This window comes from Trachypithecus francoisi, unplaced genomic scaffold (assembly GCF_009764315.1).
Source record: "Trachypithecus francoisi isolate TF-2019V2 unplaced genomic scaffold, Tfra_2.0 Contig01016, whole genome shotgun sequence".
NCBI lineage: Eukaryota > Metazoa > Chordata > Mammalia > Primates > Cercopithecidae > Trachypithecus > Trachypithecus francoisi.
This window is the reverse complement of record NW_022681073.1, coordinates 9,761-28,854: the sequence shown is the minus strand read 5'-3', so window position 1 is coordinate 28,854 and position 19,094 is coordinate 9,761. Positions and strand designations below refer to the sequence as shown.

The window sequence follows — 19,094 nt, the reverse complement described above, 5'->3', positions numbered from 1 at the left end:
AGCTCTGCCTCCCGGGTTCACACCATTCTGCTGACTCAGCCTCCTAAGGAGCTGGGACTACAGGTGCCCGCCACCATGCCTGGCTAATTTTTTGTATTTTTAGTAGAGACGGGGTTTCACAAAGTTAGCCAGGATGGTTTTGATCTCCTGACTTCATGATCCACCCGCCTTGGCCTCCCAAAGTGCTGGGATTACAGGCCTGAGCCACCGTGCCCGGCCACCTTTGTCCAGGTTTAAGCTTTAGAAAATAAGGTCTTCATGCAGTGGGAGGCCTGATTAGGGTTATGATTCTGTTCTGGGGCATCTCCACTTCTGACCCGGATGTAAACTTGGCATTTACTATTGACCTCCACACTTGAACAGGTAAGGATGGGCTGAGCACAGAGGCTCACATCTCTAACTCCAGCACTTTGGGAGGCCAAGGCACGAGGATCCCTTGAGGCCAGGAGTTCAAGACCAGGCTGGTCAACATAGTGAGACATTGTCTCTGAAAAAGCAAACAAACAAAACCGAGGATGGGTGGGTGGCAGGTAGCAGATCAAGCTGGAAAACCATTAATCTCAGAGCTGACAGGACCCTTAGACCTGCCCCCAATTAACAGATGAGACTCTGCCTTGGGATCATAGCCTAAGATAATGTATTGAGCTTTTCTAGAGATTTGAAAATAATCAATCCAAAAACCCCCAAGCATACTGCTACTGTTTGCTACTTAATAATGTTTTCGAATCTGGGTGTGGTGGCTCATACCTGTAATCCCAGCGCTTTGGGAGGTTGAGGCGACTAGATCACCTGAGGTCAGGAGTTCAAGACCAGCTTGACCAACATGGTGAAACCCTGTCTCTACTGAAAATACACACAATTAGTCAGCCCTTGTGGTATGTGTCGATAATCCCAGCTTCTTAGGAGGCTGAGGCAGGAGAACCATTTGAACCTATGAGGCAGAGGTTGCAGTGAGCTGAGATTGCACCATTGCACTCCAGCTTGGGCCACAAGAGTCAAATTCTCTCTCAAAAATAATAATGATAATAATAATGTTTTCTACAACCAAGGGGTTACTTTGTACTGCAAACTGGTGTGAAGGAATCCACCATGTATCAACTTTTGGAATGATGACACTTATTTCTAGATCTTGGAGGTGGGAATGCTTGTTGATCATCTTCTTTGTTCCTTGCTATATTGATTGATTTTTTTTAAACTAGCATTTTTGTAACAATAAAGTCATAGAAATAAGTAACTAAAATAAAGTAAAATAATCTAAAAAGGCCAGGCACTGTGGCTCATGCCTGTAATCCCAGCACTTTGGGAGGCTGAGACGGGCGGATCACGAGGTCAGGAGATCGAGACCATCCTGGCTAACACAGTGAAACCCCGTCTCTACTAAAAAATACAAAAAACTAGCCGGGCATGGTGGCAGGTGCCTGTAGTCCCAGCTACTCGGGAGGCTGAGGCAGGAGAATGGCGTAAACCTGGGAGGCGGAGCTTGCAGTGAGCTGAGATCCGGCCACTGCACTCCAGCCTGGGCGACACAGCGAGACTCCGTCTCAAAAAAAAAAAAAAAAAAAGAGAAATATTATATTCAGTGGTTGTTATGATGCAAAAGAAAAGAAGAAGGAAATTTATTAAACCTTTACATATAAGTTATGTTAGTAAATAAAGTCAATTTTCTTCTGGTTGACTAAAAAACTATACTCTACATATTTATGCCTTCTGGAAATGTTAAATATTTTGAAGCAAAGCAACTCATTATTGGTAAGACAACCAATTAAAACTGCAGAATTGTAGAGGTTACGGGTTATATGTACAAGAAAATTTCATAGCAATAATCTTTTAAGACTATGTGAAAAGACTTCACAGTGAAGCAGAAATCAGAAGAGGCTCATAGACAGAAGAGACTTGCCTTGTCTCAGATGAGACTTTGGACAGCAGACATTTGGGTTAATGGTGAAATGAGTTAAGACTTTGGGGGACTGTTGGGAAGGCATGATAGGTTTGGAAATGTGAGGACATGAGATTTGGAGGGGCCAGGAGCAGAATAATATGGTTTGGCTATGTCCCTGCCCACATCTCAACTTGAATTTTTTTTTCTTTTGTTTTGTTTTTATGTTTTTTTGTTTTGTTTTTTTTTTTTGAGGCAGAGTCTTGCTCTGTCGCCAGGACTGGAGTGCAGTGGCCAGATCTCAGCTCACTGCAAGCTTCACCTCCCGGGTTCACGCCATTCTCCTGCCTCAGCCTCCCGAGTAGCTGAGACTACAGGCGCCCGCCACCTCGCCCGGCTAGTTTTTGTATTTTTAGTAGAGACGGGGTTTCACCGTGTTAGCCAGGATGATCTCGATCTCCTGACCTCATGATCCGCCCGTCTCGGCCTCCCAAAGTGCTGGGATTACAGGCTTGAGCCACTGCACCCGGCCTCAACTTGAATTGTATAGCTCATAATTCCCACGTGTTAGGGGAGGGACCCAGGGGGAGGTAGTTGAATCCCTAAGGTCTCTGAAATTAGAGCAGAATTAAGAATACTGTGTATGCTCTCAGTTCACCAACTTATCAAAAGTAGCTTTATGATTCAGGAGGGTGTCTGTTCTTTTGCAATTAGAAGAAAAGAAAGAATATTTTATATTTCAACTCTTTGGATTTTCTTCACTAACAGTATTTCCAAGGCTAAGTAAGGGAGTTGCAAGTAGCACCAAGAGAAAAAAGCAGGCTTGAGCAGCTTTTTTAAAATGGTCTTAAAATATGCAAAATGGAGCCAGGTGTGGTGGCTCACTCTTGTGATCCCAGCAATTTGGGAGCCTGAGGTGGGAGGATTGCTTGAGGCCAAAAGTTTAGAGACCAGCCTGGGCAGCATAGCAAGATCCCCATCGTTACAAAAAAAAATAATGTTTTTAAAAATTAGATGGATGTAGTGGTGCATGCCTTCGAATCCTAGTTTCTTGGTAGACTGAGGTAGGAGGAGCTCTTGAGCCCAGAAGTTCAAGTCTGCAGTGAGCTATGACTGCACCACTGTCCTCAAGCCTGGGCAACAAAGTGAGACCCTCTCTCCATATATATAAGTATATAAATAATATATATAAATAAATAAATATATTTATAAATATACATAAATAAATATATAATTATAAGTAAATACATATAAATAAATATATATTCATAAACAAATAAATATATATTTATAAATAAATAAATACTTATAAATAAATACATATAATATATATTTATAAATAAATATATACTTCTAAATAAATGCATATAAATAAATATTTATAAATAAATAAATATATAAATATATATTGCATAAATATATAATATATATATATACCCACATGGAAAAGGGAAGGAGCCAAATTATCAAAGAAGTTATTGAAGAAGAAGATGTATTTGTCCTGCCAAATATCAGAACTTTTATAAAACTACAGCAATTAAGACAGTGTGGTCTTCACTGATTAACTGACTAATGAAAGAGAATAGAGCGCTCCCAAATAAATCTCCACAAATTTAATCTTTGATATGTGATGTAGATCACATGGCAGATCAGCAAGGAAAGAAAGAACATTTCAATAAATAGAATTTAAAAATAGCGGTTATTGCTATAGAAAACAAAATGAAATTATATTTCTACTGTGCTCTATATACAAACATTAAATTCCAGATGGACCAGACTGACATGTCAGAAACAAAACTTTAAAACTTTTAGTAGAGAATGTAAGTGAATGAGACACAAAAAGCCATTTAACTATTAAAAAAGAATAGACATTTTGACTATCACAAAAGTAAGAACTTTTTATATCAAAAAGTGGAAAGATGGGCTGGACATGGTATCTCAAGCCTGTAATCCCAAACACCTGAGGTCAGGAGTTTGAGACCAGGCTGATCAACATGGTGAAACCCAGTCTCTAGTAAAATTACAAGAAATTAGCGGGGCATTGGTGGCAGACACTTGTAATTCCAGCTACTTGGGAAGCTCAGGCATGAGAATCATCTGAATCCGGGAGGTGTAGGTTGCAGTGAGCCACTGCACTCCAGCCTGAATGACAGAGCGAGACTGTCTCAAAAAAAAATTTAAAATTAAAAAATAAAAGTTAAAAATTGAAAAGATAAACTATAAACTAGAGGAAGATATTTGCAGTACCTAAAACCTATGAAAGATTAATATCATATCGACAAAGTATAAGGAGCTCCTATGAATTAATTTTGAAAATAGCAACCCAACAGAAAATTGGGAAAATACATTAAAAGGGATTTCACAAAAAAGAAAGTCCCCAAAACATAAAAATTTTCTCACCCTCATTAGTAATCAGGAAAATGCACAAGATACTACATATCTATTCTCTCCAAAAATATCAAGAAGTTTGAAAATACCAAATGTACTAGTCCACATTCACACTGCTGATAAAGACATACGTGAGATGGGGAAGAAAAAGAGGTTTAATTGGATTAAGGGTTCCACATGGCTGAGGAGGTCTCAGAGTTATGGTGGTGGATGAACAGCTCTTCTTACATGGCAGTGGGAAGAGAATATGAGAAGGAAGCAAAAGACAGAACCCTTGAAAAATCCATCAGGCCGGGCGCGGTGGCTCAAGCCTGTAATCTCAGCACTTTGGGAAGCCGAGACGGGCGGATCACGAGGTCAGGAGATCGAGACCATCCTGGCTAACACTGTGAAACCCCGTCTCTACTAAAAAATACAAAAAACTAGCCGGGCGAGGTGGCGGGCGCCTGTAGTCCCAGCTACTCAGGAGGCTGAGGCAGGAGAATGGCGTGAACCCGGGAGGCGGAGCTTGCAGTGAGCTGAGATCCGGCCACTGCACTCCAGCCCCAGCGACAGAGTGAGACTCTGTCTCAAAAAAAAAAAAAAAAAAAGAAAAATCCATCAGACCTTGTGAGACTTATTCATTATCACAACAATAGCATGGGAATCTCTGGCCCCAGAAATTCAACTACCTTCCCCTGGGTCCCTCCTCCAACACACGGGAATTCTGAGTGATACAACTCAAGTTGAGATGTGGGTGGGGACATGGCCCAACCATATTATTCTGCTCCTGGCCTCTCCAAATTTCATGTCCTTACATTTCAAAACTTATCATGCCTTCCCAACAGTCTCCCAAAGTCTTCACTCATTTCAGCATTAACTCAAATGTCTGCTGTCCAAAGTCTCATCTGAGACAAGGCAAGTCTCTTCTGCCTATGGGCCTGTAAAATCCAAAGCCCATAAAATCCAAAGCTAGTTACTTCCTGGATACAATGAGGGTACAGGTAATTGAGTAAATACAGCTGTTCCAAATGGGAGTAATTGGCCAAAACAAAGGGGTTACAGGCCCCATGCAAGTCAGAAATCCAGCAAGATAGCCAAATTTTAAAGATCCAAAATGATCTCCTTTGACTCCATGTTTCACATCAAGGTCATGCTGATGCAAGAGGTGGGCTCCCACGGTCTTGGATTGTTCTGCCCCCGTGGCTTTGCAGGGTATATCTCACCTCCTGGCTGTTTTTATGGGCTGATGGTGAGTGTTTGCAGCTTTTCGAGTCTCACGGTGCAAGCTGTCAGGCCCAATACAGACCTTAGAATGAATTAAGGGTGTAATTGATCAGTTAACTTCAGGACTTGTTATTTCAAAGGGATACATAAAATGAATAGATAGAAAGGCAAAAAGAAGAAAAACACACAACTTTACACACAAGAAAGAGGATTTAATCACAGATGCAAAAATGTATAAGAGAATACTTTTGCAATCTTATGTTTACTTATTTTAAAGTAAGCTCTTTATTTGCTTGGAGAATATGAACTCCTACAGGTGTTTCTTTCTTTCTTACTTTTCCCTTTTTTTTTTTTGAGACGGAGTGTTGCTGTGTCTCCCAGGCTGGAGTGCAGTGGTGCAATCTCAGCTCACTGTAACCTCCACCTCCTGTGTTCAAACGATTCTCGTGCCTCAGCCTCCCTGAGTAGCTGGAATTACAGGCACCTACCACCATGCCCAGCTAATTTTTGTACTTTTAGTAAAGATGGAGTTCACCATGTTGGCCAGGCTGTGTTCGAACTCTTGACCTCAGGTGATCCACCCGCCTCTGCCTCCCAAAGTGCCGAGATTACAGGCATGAGCCACTGTGCCTGGCCTGCTACAGGTTTTTCAAAATAGGTAGGAAGCATGAGGGGACCAGAAACACTGAAAAACTTGGAAAACTTTTCAAGGAACAATACTCCCCAAAGTAGCCAGGCCCATATGGTGTTATGGGGAACACTTTCAAAGCTTCAAACAACAGATAATTCTTCTGCTACTTAAGTATTTCAGAGCACAGAAACAAAATGAAAGCACCCAAATTCACTTCATGAAATGGTCTTAACTGTTATCAAACCCGAAGATGGCACAAATGCCAAAACAACAAACCAATATCGCCTACAAGAATAGATACAAAAATTATTAATAAAATGTTAGTAAATAAAGTCCAGCAGTATATGTGTTTACATATAAACGTGTTATACATTTTAATGTTATTGAGGAAAAAAATTGGAAAATTGAGATTCATTTAAAAAATGAAAAATGCCCAGATTCTTACTAATCAAGATAACACTGGACATCAATAAATGTGTTTCAAAAATAGGATCAGACTGTTGTTAGGACAATATGTTCTTTCTTATCTTCTGTTATTCTAAATATCTCTGTGATCAACATGTTAATGGTTAAAACTTTTTGCATATATTTACTTAGGATCAACATTAAATAATCAGAATGTCTGCATTGAAGTGTGTCATGTTTTAAAACTTTTTATATGTATTGACAAATTATCCTGTAGATAAAAAATGGAAAATTTCGCCATCCCAACTACAGCGTGTAAATATGCCATTTTCCCCATACCCTAACCTATGCTGAGTATTACCGCTCTTAATAATCCTGCGAGATGAATAGATGAGAAATAGCATTATTATGCTGTTTTAATTTGCACGTGTTTTTACCACATTAAACATTTTCTCACATATTTCATGGCCGTTAGTATTTCTTCTTTGGTTAATTAATTCTCTATGTCCTTAGCCCATTTTTCTGTTGTAGGTCTTCATTTTCTTATCAATTTTTAAAAGATTTTTAGTTATATTAACTGTACGAATGCTATTGTATCTTATGGCAAATGTTTTCTCTAGTTTGGCCTTTCCTTTTCAACATCTCTAATGTTGATTTTTATCTTCCAGGAATTCTACTTTTTTTTGTTTGTTTGTTTGTTTTTAGATGGAGTTTCACCCTTGTTGCCCAGATTGGAGTGCAATAGCACAATCTCGGCTCACTGCAACCTCCATCTCCCAGGCTCAAGCGATTATCCTGCCTCAGCCTCCCAAGTAGTTGGGATTATAGGCATGAGCCACCACACCTGGCCAATTTTGTATTTTTAGTAAAGACAGGGTTTCAACATGTTGGTCAGGCTGCTTTTGAACTGCTGACCTCAAGTGATCCACCCACCTCAGCCTCCTGAAGTGCTGGGATTACAGGTGTGAGCCGCCGTGCCCAGCCAGAATTCTACATTTTTGATGTGGTCAGATCCATCAATCTTCTCCTTATGTTTTTATGCCTTTGGTTTAATGCTTAGAAGTCTCCCTTATCCCCAAAGGATAGAATATTTGACTACCTTTTTATCTAAAACATTTATGTGTTAATTTTCTTTATTTTTAGTAAATTTTACATTCAACTTCTGGTAACAAAATGTTAACAAAAGCCAGTAGTTTTGACTCATTTCTCCCTCCAATATCCATTTGAAATAATTCATCAAACATAATAGAGCAATTCTGTGTCACTCATGGAAATTAGAGAAAGGTCCCTTTCACAATCCTGTCAAAAAATGGTACAGGAGATTTCTGAGTAAGGGAATCCTGGCCAGGTAGATTTACTATGTGTAGTAACGTTTGGGAGAAATTAAACTGAGATCTGCACCATTTCTGGCCTGATGCCTTTCTGTCCAACTCAGCTACCAAGTCTTAAGTAACCAGACCTCTCTATGTGAGACTGACAAGCAGAAAAAAGACTTAGTATTTCAATATAATAGTGATGAGAATGAAGAAGATAATAATAATAAACTATAGAGCCAAGTACTACTGTAAATGCTATAACATATATTATCCTATTTAATCCTTAGAAGAACTCTACGATGAGGGTTTGACTATACTATCAAATAAACCAAGCGGCTGGGCGCGGTGGCTCAAGCCTGTAATCCCAGCACTTTGGGAGGCCGAGACGGGCGGATCACGAGGTCAGGAGATCGAGACCATCCTGGCTAACACGGTGAAACCCCGTCTCTATTAAAAAATACAAAAAACTAGCCGGGCGAGGTGGCGGGCGCCTGTAGTCCCAGCTACTCGGGAGGCTGAGGCAGGAGAATGGCATAAACCTGGGAGGCGGAGCTTGCAGTGAGCTGAGATCCGGCCACTGCACTCCAGCCCGGGCGACAGAGCGAGACTCCGTCTCAAAAAAATAAAAATAAATAAAATAAAATAAACCAAGCTCAGAGGGTTTAGGTTAACTGCCATTCAAGGGTCAGAACTAGGATTCAAACCTGAGTTTTTCTAGTTCAAATGCCTGTGCTTTTATCATAGACTATTACCTCCATAAAACAGGGAGACTAATCTGAGAATCCAGAGAAAATAGCTGCTAGTGAAAGTTATGCAAGAAGTAAGGGAAATATTTTTTCACTCTAATTTGTATTCTTGGTGAGAACTGAGAGAAAGCTGCTTTAATATAACCAGAGCTGGCTGCCATGAAGAAGAGCCACATTACACATGAAAGAGTTCTTGAATAAGAAACACATGACTTCCAAGCTAATGAAACTCCACGGAGGCAGGAAATAGCAGATCTGGCACTGCCCAAAATGGAATTACTGTATTAGAGATGGGCTGGAAGAATGATCCCAAAATTCAGCGGGGAAAAGTAGGTAATGCAATGAAATGGTGAGGAAAAAGAAAGTAGACATGGAATTTTTTTCAAAAGATTCAAACAAATTGTAATAGAATTTGCAGAGCATATGATGAAGAAGAAATAAGCATAAAAAATACTAAAAAAAGGCCAGGCACGGTAGCTCATGCCTGGAATCCCAGCACTTTGTGAGGCCAAGGTGGGCAGATCACCTGAGGTTGGAAGTTCGAGACCAGCCTGACCAACTGGAGAGAAACCCCTGTCTCTACTAAAAATACAAAATATCTGGGTATGGTGGCGCATGCCTGTAATCCCAGCTACTTCGCAGGCGGAAGTCGTGGAGAGCCGAGATCCGGCTATTGCACTACAGCCTGGGCAGTAACAGTGAAACTCTATCTCAAAAAAACAAAACAAAGAAACAAACAAAAAAACATTTTGCAGAGCTGAAGAAAGGTCCAAGTCAAAATTAAAATATTTCACTAAGGGCTAGAAAATATTACTGCACAAGAAACACAAAATCCCTAGACATATCTTGGTTAAATTTCTGAATTTTGAAGACACACACACACACACACACACACACACACACACCAGAAAAAAAGAAGTTTGTCTCCAAAAAGAGAAGTTAGTTTGCCCCATGCTCACATCTGCAATGCTCAATGCCAATAAAATTTGGAGCAAGATTACAGGGCACCCACGAAAATAGGTCGTAACTCAAATACAACTCAAAAGTCTACATCTGGCCTAACATTCACAAACGAGGGCAAAAGGAAGTCGACAGGCAATGACTGAAAAGGTTTATCAACTACTCATTTTTTCTGGAAAAAGAAAACCTCAAAAATTACTGTTTTTCAAAAGAAATAAAAATCAAAATATAAAACAGGAGAAAAAGTTCTTCATGATCTTGTGGTAGACAATGATTTCTTAAACAAGACACCAAATATTCTAATCTTAAAGGAAATAGTGGCAAATTGGACTACTTAACAGTTAAGAACTTTGGTTCTTAACGGTTCATCTGATGATACCATTAAGAGAACTAAAAAGGCCAAGCCCCATGGCACATGTCTGTCATCCTAGCACTTTGAAAGGCTGAGGCAGGAAGATCACTTGAGCTCAAGAGGTCGAGACTAGCCTGGGCAACTCCAAAACTTCATTACTACAAAAAAAAAAAAAAAATCAACAATTACCCAGACCTGGTGGCAGGGCCTGTAGTCTCAGCTACTCTGCAAGCTGAGGTGGGAGGATCACTTGAGCTTGGGAGGGAGGAGGCTGAATTGAGTGGAGACTGTGCCACTGAACTCCAGCCTTGGGAACAGAGTGAGGCCCTGTCTCAAAAAAATAAAAACAGAATGAAAAGAAATCATCAGAGTGGGACAAATTATTTGCAATACATTCAACCTTCATAAAACAGAGAGAGAGAGAACTCAGCTCCAAAATATATAAGGAATCCGGAGGGCATGGTGGCTCACACCTGTAATCTAGGCAATTTGGGAAGCCGAGGCAGACAGATCACTTCAGCCCAGGAGTTCAAGACCAGCCTAGGCAACATCTCTACTAAAAAACCACAAAAATAGCCAGACCTGGTGGCGCATGCCTATAGTCCGAGCTACCCGGGAGGCTGAGGTAGGAGAATCACCTGAGCCCATGGAGTCAAAGCTGCAGTAAGCCGAGATCAGGCCACTACACTCCAACCTGGGCAACAGAGAAACAGTGCGAGACCCTGTCTCAAAGAAAAATAGATGATTGATAGATAGATAGATAGATAGATAGATAGATGTGTGTATATATATGTGTATACATGTGTGCGTGTATGTGTGTGTGTGTGTGCACGTGTGCGCGTGTGTGTGTGTATGTGTGTACATAGAGAGAGAGACTCTAGGGCTGGGAGCGGTGGCTCACGCCTGTAATCCCAGCCCTTTGGGAGGCCGAGGCTGGTGGATCGCCTGAGGTCAGGAGTTCAAGAACAGCCTGGCCAACATGGTAAAACCCCCGTCTCTACTAAAAATACAAAAAAAAATTAGCCAGGCATGGTGGTGGGTGCCTGTAATCCCAGCTACTTGGGAGGTTGAGGCAGGAGAATCACTTGAACCCGGGAAATGAGGTTGCCGTGAGCCAAGATCACGCCACTGCACTCCAGCCCAGGTGACAGAACAAGACTCCATCTCACAAAAGAAAAAAAAAAGAAAAGAAAGAGAAGAATCCTACAAATCAATGGGAAAAAGGAAGAAACCTTCAGGATAAATTGACAAGAGATCAAGAGATTTGAATAGTCACTATCCAAATGGCCCAAGAACACAAAAAGTTGCTCAACCTTGTTAGTCATCCAATATATGCCATTGATATGAGAATGAAATACCACCACACAGCCATGGAAGAGCTAAAATGAAAAGAGACTGGCTATACCAGTGTTGATGAGGATGCAGGCCAAGTGGGACTGTCATATAATGCATTTTGGTGGGAGCAAAATCAGTACAGTGCTTTAGAGAGCTGTGTTTGCAGTATGCGCTAAGGCTAAGCAGTATGCACACTTCACGACCCAGCAATTTCACTTGTTCAACAGAAATGTGGACCTGTTTACCACAAAAGGCACGTGCTAGAATGTTTGTATTGGCAACATTTGTAATAGTCAAAAATTAAAACCACTTGAAGTCTCCATTGACAACACAGTGGATAAATAAAAAGGTGGTGTATTCACACAATACAATGAATCGTATGAATTCATTATCATACAAAGGTGGTGTATACACGGAAAGAAAAAGGAATGTATTCATGCTTCACCTAACAATGGATGGAAATGTGGATGAATCTCACAATGGAGGCTGAGCAAAAAAAAAGCCAGATACAGAACAGTATATACTGTATGATTTCATTTACATCAAGTTTAAAAACAAGCAAAGTGAATCAATGGTAATAGAAGTCAGTATGGAACTTATCTTCGGGGAGCTGAGAAAGGGTGCTGTAGTACCTGGGAGGTGGCACACAGAGGGCTTCTACAGTTCTGGTAACAGAAATGTCCAATTTCTTGATTTAAGTGGTGGTTACATTGAGAATACTTACTTAATAAAAATTTATCAAGCTCTACACTTATGATGGTGCACTTCTCTGTATCATATTTTAAAAATTAATATTTATATATTAATTAACAAATAGAAGCTTAAACACTTGGAAATTATAAGGCAGTCTTCTAAGTTACCTCTTTGATCAAAAAGGAAATCAAGAATGTAATTACAGAATATATAGAAACATACTACTATGTAAATATTGCATAAAAACCCATAGTTTCACCTCAAAACTGCACTCAAATTCAGAGAGATTTTTAATGTTACCAGAAAGAAAGAAACAAGTTATGCTTTTATCTCAAAAAGCCCAAAAAGAGGAAAAATAGAAAATCATTATCAGCCAGGTAGTGTTTTTCACACCTGTAATCCCAGCACTTTGGTAGGCTGAGGCAGTTGGATCACCTGAGATCTGGAGTTTGAGACCAGCCTGACCAACATGGAGAAACCCCGTCTTTACTGAAAATACGAAAATTAGCCAGGTGTGGTGGCACATGCCTGTAATCCCAGCTACTCGGGGGGCTGAGGCGGGAGAATTGCTTGAACCCAGGAGGCGGAGGTTGCAGGGAGCTAGATAGTCCTATTGCACTCCAGCCTGGGCAACAGAGCCAAACTCCGTCTCAAAAAAAAAAAAAGAAAAGAAAAAAAGAAAAGAAAAAAAGAAAAAAACATATCAAGCAACATGGAGGAATACATTCATAAAGGTAGAAGAATATGGATAAAAACAAAAATGATTAATAAATATAAAAAATTACTGTTATGATAAAACAATAAAAGAAATAGATGACGAGTCCAAGAGAGAAAACAGATATGCAACGTTAGGAAAGAGAAAAGGGTAGTAGGTTTGGATTCCAATTCACAAACTCAGATGTATTTTCCATGACTGGACTTTGCGTCTTCAGACCCATTCTATGGAGTGGCAGAAACAATGTTAGGCATTCAAGAGTTATCTCCTTTTTCCAGCATTGGCACTCATTTTTCTCAGGGGCAGAGGGTGTACCATATGTGGTACCATGACTGGAGGGTGGAGGAGATGTTGTTGAGCTTCAGCCTGGGTTATTACACTTATTTGCCATCATCTGCTCAGAAGCCTGTGTGCATCTAATTTCTGGATGTCAGTTTAGGTCACTGTTGAGTATATCCTCGTTACAGACCACAAGGCTTTTTCATGAGTCTATCTCTCTTCCACCTAACTAGAATGCCTGCTTCTTATAAGTGCTAGGAGAAAATTCTACAGCTTCCATGCCACTCTAGATGATAAGCAACTCATTTGCACCTCTCCAATGTTTGGGTTCCCAGAAAACCCCCTATGGCAGTGGAGCAAACCTCCAAGGTAGGTCAGGTCTCCCTGTCTGCCTGCCTGCCTGGACCTGGCAGAGCCCTTTCCACTGTAACGGTCCATGCACTGCTTGCATGTTAACCTTAGATATCTTTCTTCTCTTTGGGGATTTTGATGGTAGAGGTAGGCTGGGTGCCATGTGCAAAAATTAAAATTACCTAGTAGAGGAGCAAGGGGATACATCTGTTGGTGGATCATCAGAATCTCATGTGACAACATGCAGATGTAGAGGCCAGAAAAATAATTTTAAGGAATATTATGTGTTTTGTTTAATCTTGATTGAGTATTCACAGTTGGGAAGGCACTGTGGTAAAGGCAGGGCTATCTATAGAAGTAAAGATAGACAAGAATGACTCTTGGATCTTCCCTTTCTCTCCTCTTTTCCCACCCCAGCTTTTCTATTCTATCAATTTCAAAGTCTTTGTATTTCTACTAATACTTATGAATATTTGCTGGATCTGCCCAGCTTCCTCTTTTTTTTTTTTTTTGAGACAGAGTTTCTCTCTTGTTGCCCAGCCTGGAGAACAATAGTGCGATCTCGGCTCACCGCAACCTCTGCCATCGGGTTCCAGTGATTCTCCTGCCTCTGCCTCCCCAGTAGCTGGGATTACAGGCATGTGCCACCACACCCAGCTAATTTCGTATTTTTAGTAGAGATGGGGTTTCTACATGTTGGTCAGGCTGGTCTTGAACTCCCGACCTCAGGTGATCCACACACCTCAGCCTCCCAAAATGCGGTGATTACAGGCATGAGCCACCATGCCCAACCAGCTTCCTCCACTTTTGTGACCCTCACTCTGGCTTTCTGTCTGGATATTCCCACAATTCTTCCTGGTCTTCCCCTCCCTCCACCCTAGCTATACGACTGTCCTCTATTCCAACTGTTCTGCAATTCACCCAGCTTTTTGCAGTGCAACTTGTTTATTTTGCCTGTAAGTCCTCACATATGTGAATTCCTCTGGTGGGAGTACTTTTGACTCCTCTGTGGCTTTTTTTTTTTTCTGTAATTTCATCTTTTATTTTAGGTTCAAGGAATACATGTGCAGGTTTGCTACATGGGTATATCGTAATGCTGAAGTTTGGGGTACAATTGATCCCATCACCCAGGTACTAAGCACAGCACCCAATAGGTAGTTTTTCAAACCTTGAAAAACTCCCTCCCTTCCCCTTTTCATAGTCCCCATTGTCTACTGTTGTCATCTTTATAAGTGTGAGTACTCAATGTTTAGTTCCCACTTATAAGTGAAAGTATGCAGTATCTGGTTTTCTGTTTCTGCCTTAATTCACTTACGATAATGGCCTCCAGCTGCATCCGTGTGCCTGCAAAGGACATGATTTCATTATTTTTTATGCCTGTGTAGTATTCCATGGTACCTATGTACCACACTTGCTTTATCCAATCCATTGTTGATGGGCACCAAGGCTGATTTCATATCTTTGCTATTATTCATGCTGCAATGAACATACGAGTGCGTGTCATTTTGGTAGAACAATTTATTTTGCTTTGGATGTATATCCAGTAATGGGACAGCTGGATCAAATGATAGTTCAATTTTAAGTTCTTTGAGAAATATCCAAACAATTTCCCACAGTGGCTGAACTAACGTACATTCCTACTAACACTGTATGTGTTCCCTTTTCCCTGGAGCCTCACCAGCATCTGTTGTTCTGTTGTTTTTAGATCGTCTTGTTTTGGTTTTGTTTTGTTTTGTTTTTTGAGATGGAATCTCTCTCTGTTGCCAGGCCAGAGTGCAGTGTCACGATCTCGGCTCACTGCAACCTCCACCTCCCGGGTTCAAGCGATTCTTGTGCCTCAGCCTCCCGAGTAGCTGGGACTACAGGCGTGTGCCACTGCACCCAGCTAATTTTTTGTATTTTTAGTAGAGATGGGGTTTCATCATGTTGGCCAGGATGGTCTCGATTTCTTGACCTCATGATCTGCCCACCTCAGCCTCTGAAAGTGCTGGGATTACAGGCGTGAGCCACCGCACCTTGCCAGACCTTTTAGTAATAGCCGTTCTGACTGGCGTGAGATGGTATCTCAATGTGAACTCCTTCTCTTTGATGACCCAAACTTGATGTCTAGAAAACTTTCCCTACCCCACTTCCCCAACTATGTTATTGATCCAACTATATACTCTAATATCACCTAACATTTCTTCTACCGTAGCCCTTATCACGTGTCATTGCCAATACGTATGATAAGAGGTAACATTATCCAGTGTTTACTGTTTGCCAGGAACTGGGCAAAGTCCTTTGAAAATATTATCCATTTAATCTACATCACACAGCCTTGAGAGACAGGTACTATGATTTACTCCATTTCTCCAGTGGGGAAATTGAGGTTCAGAATGATGTTTAAAATTTGTTTTAAATTGTACAAGTGGTAGTAATAGGATTCAAACCCAGGTCTTACTCATCCCCAAGCTCTTACTTGCTCTCTCGCTCATTCATGGACTGTTCACAGGACTAGAACTTCCTCAAACACACAGTAAATCCAGGCTGTGGTTAATTCCCTCTGAGAAGTCGCCTCCTCCGTCAGCAATCTATCTGGGAGATAATAGAACACAGTAGCATTAGAAGGAATTAAAGACCTCCCTCATTCCTGAAGTTTTCTCCAGCCTTGCTGATAGGCATACCATCCTTTCCTGGTTTTCTACCCACTCCCTCTCATTCTCCTTTGCCAATACCTTAAATGTTGGCATTCCTCAAGATCCTCTTTTATTCTCACTCCACATATTGAGTAGGTCATAGTTATTCTCTTGATCTAAGTTAACATCCGAATGCTGATCTCTTCCATATCTGTTTCTCTGTTGAAGGCACTCTGAACTCCAGGCCTCTCTATCTGAGAGATTGCTGAATGAATTCTTTCAGCAGGCCTGTGGCTAGGTAAACACACCATGGCTCCCATCTCTGATATTCTTCATCCCTCCCTATGGTGTAAGCTCCAGCAGATCACACATGATCTCCTGTACCTTTTTTTTTCTTTTTTTTTTGAGACAGAGTCTCACCCTATCACCCAGGCTGGAGCACAATGGCACCATCTCCACTCACTGCAACCTCCACCTCCCGGGTTCAAGTGATTCTCCTGCCTCAGCCTCCCAAGTAGCTGGGGTTACAGGTGCACACCACCACACCCAGCTGATTTTTTGTGTCTTTAGTAGAGGTGGGTTTTCACCATGTTGGCCAGGCCCGTCTCGAACCCCTGACCTTGTGGTCCACCCACCTCAGCCTCCCAAAGTGCTGAGATTACAGCCTAAGCCACCGAGCCTGGCCCTGTACTTTCATCTCCATACTGCCCTAGCCACTGGTCCACACTCAAACTGCTTCTTTTCCTCCAAACTTCCTCTCTGTCCTATGGTAAGTCAGTGTCCCCGCATCTACAACATCTGTGGCTGGATCTCATCACTTCTCAACACTCTGAGGTGGGGGCTTCTCTATCTCCCCATTCCCATATACCTTGGGATTTGGCAGCGGGGTTGAAATCCTCCATATCCTCACCCCTGCTTCTAGACTCTTATTAATCCATCTTCATGCAAGAGCTCCTGCTTATTAGAAGCATATGCTGTGGGGTTCTGGGGCTCTACCACTCCCCCTCCTTCCTTCCTGTTGTCATCTTCATACTTCTCAGTTATTTCTCCTCACTCATTGACAATTTTTTTTTAAGACAGAGTCATGCTCTGTCACTCAGGCTGAAGTGCAGTGGCGCTATCTCAGCTCACTGAAACCTCCGCCTCCTGGGTTCAAGCGATTTTCCTGCCTCAGCCTCCCAAAAAGCTGAGATTACAGGTGTGTACCACCACACTTGGCTAATTTTTTTTTTTTTTTTTTTTGCATTTTTAGTAGAGATGGAGTTTACCATGTTGGTCAGGCTGGTCTCGAACTCCTGGCCTCAAGTGATCCGCCCACCTCAGCTTCCCAAAGTGCTGGAACTACAGGCTGTGAGCCACCACACCCAGCCTCACTGACAACGTTTAAGCTTGGATTGACCTACTCCTGCACTCCACGTCCTGCTGTCATTTTGGATTATATTGATGTCTACATCGCTGCAGATTTCCAGCCCTTTTACCTTGTCCATCCCAATAATTTTCACATCTGCTTCATTTCGTGTACATATCCCCAAGGCATCCTGTGGTCTTCATGGGGAGCTCCTCTTCTACAGAATCGTCAATCAGACATACTCCTCTGAGACAGGCTCCTGGTCTGAAAATATTCTTGCTCACCTCAACCACATCATGAGAACTTGGAGGAGACAATACAGCACCTGTGCCAGAATCAAGCACACTGGGGTTCAAATCCTGACTCTACCATCTACTGTGTGCTCTTGGGCAATCATTTACTTTTCCCTATCTTAAAAATGGAGATGATAGTAGAATCCAACTCTCAGAATTTAGAGAGTTAAATGAGAAAGTGTATGTAGAATTGACTTACTTCACACCAGGCAAGTGACACAGGACACATTAAATTAATATTAGCTAATGCAAGAGGGTGCCTCATGGCACGCCTTCTGGGCTGGAGTGTTCTGTTTTGGAGGAGATTGTTTTATTATAGGGAGTTCTCAGTTTAGTGACCTCTCTTGATTGTGTAGAGGTAAGGTAGGTAGGTCCTTATTGTTCTGGGGACAAACATCCCAACCCTTCAGATCAATATAGGCTGTTTCTCCAGATGCCTCTTGTCACAGGTAGTGCTGAAGAAGGTTGAATTGGTTTGTATGTCAATTCCAGAGGTTTTGAGGAGGGCAGAGACCAAGAGGTGAAGGTTTTAGCTTCAGATTTAAAGTTAGAGAGACCTTGTAGGGAGAAGTGGGTTGGAAACCCACTTCTAAAGAAAACTTGGGCTGGGTGCAGTAGCCAGCACTTTGGGAGGCTGAGGGGAGTGGATCACCTGAGGTCAGGAGTTTGAGACCGGCCTGGCCAACATGGTGAAACCCCATCTCTACTAAAAAAAATTTAAAAATTACCTGGGTGTGGTGGTGGGTGCCTGTAATCCCAGCTACTTGGGTGGCTGAGGCAGCAGAATCACTAGAGCCCAGGAGGTGGAGGTTGCAGTGAGCTGAGATTGCGCCATTGCACTCCAGCCTGGGCGACAAGAACTCTCTCTCAAAGGAAGAAGGAGAAGGAGAGAAAGAAAGAGAGAAAGAGAGGAAGGAAGGACGGAAGGAAGGAAGGAAGGAAGGAAGGAAAGAAGGAAGGAAGGAAGGAAGGAAGGAAGGGAGGGAGGAAGGAAGGAAGGAAGGAAAACCTGGTGTCAGGCAAGGGGCAAGGTTGTCAATCAAATTATCTTGAAGCTAGAAAGAGATAAGACCGAGTAGCCTGGCCCCTGCACCATGTCAACCGAACAACTATGGTAAATGAAAGTGTATGAGGGTTCTAGGTCCTTCAAGTGGCTTATATTTAGGGTGATCATGGCCCTTATTTTGCCTGCGATAGTCTGGAATATGCCTATTGTCTTGGCCTCCTTTAGGATTTCACATTTGTCCTGAACAAAAGTGTTGTGCTCTAGATGATAAATTATATGGTCACCCTCACGGGGTCTTGTCCTTGCCAGACCCTGGGAAAGTAACTGTGTGAAGCTTTACCAATCTGATACACAGCAGAGGCACACGGGGCTCAAATCTTGCCCTGGGAAATGCGTAACAAGAGCACAGGATGTAACACCTTTTCTAGAGGGTCATACCACTCAGAGTTCTCTGCCAGACCCTGGTGGAAGTCCAAGCTTACTTGGGCATGGGAATGTCTTGCCTAAGCATGATACCAAGGGAGAACACCACACCTTTCGATGAGCCTCCTAGGCTGGTAGCAGGAGTAAGTGGAAAGT

General features: G+C 41.9%; 1 long non-coding RNA gene across 1 annotated transcript; it reads right to left on the bottom strand.

Annotated features, from left to right (window-relative positions):
- Positions 1–373: 373 nt before the first annotated feature.
- Positions 374–18,242, bottom strand: LOC117090436. Its single transcript, XR_004440008.1, has 3 exons — positions 18,162–18,242; positions 12,302–12,343; positions 374–394 (listed from the first exon to the last, which is right to left on the bottom strand). It is a non-coding gene; the product is annotated as an uncharacterized LOC117090436 (long non-coding RNA).
- Positions 18,243–19,094: the final 852 nt, after the last annotated feature.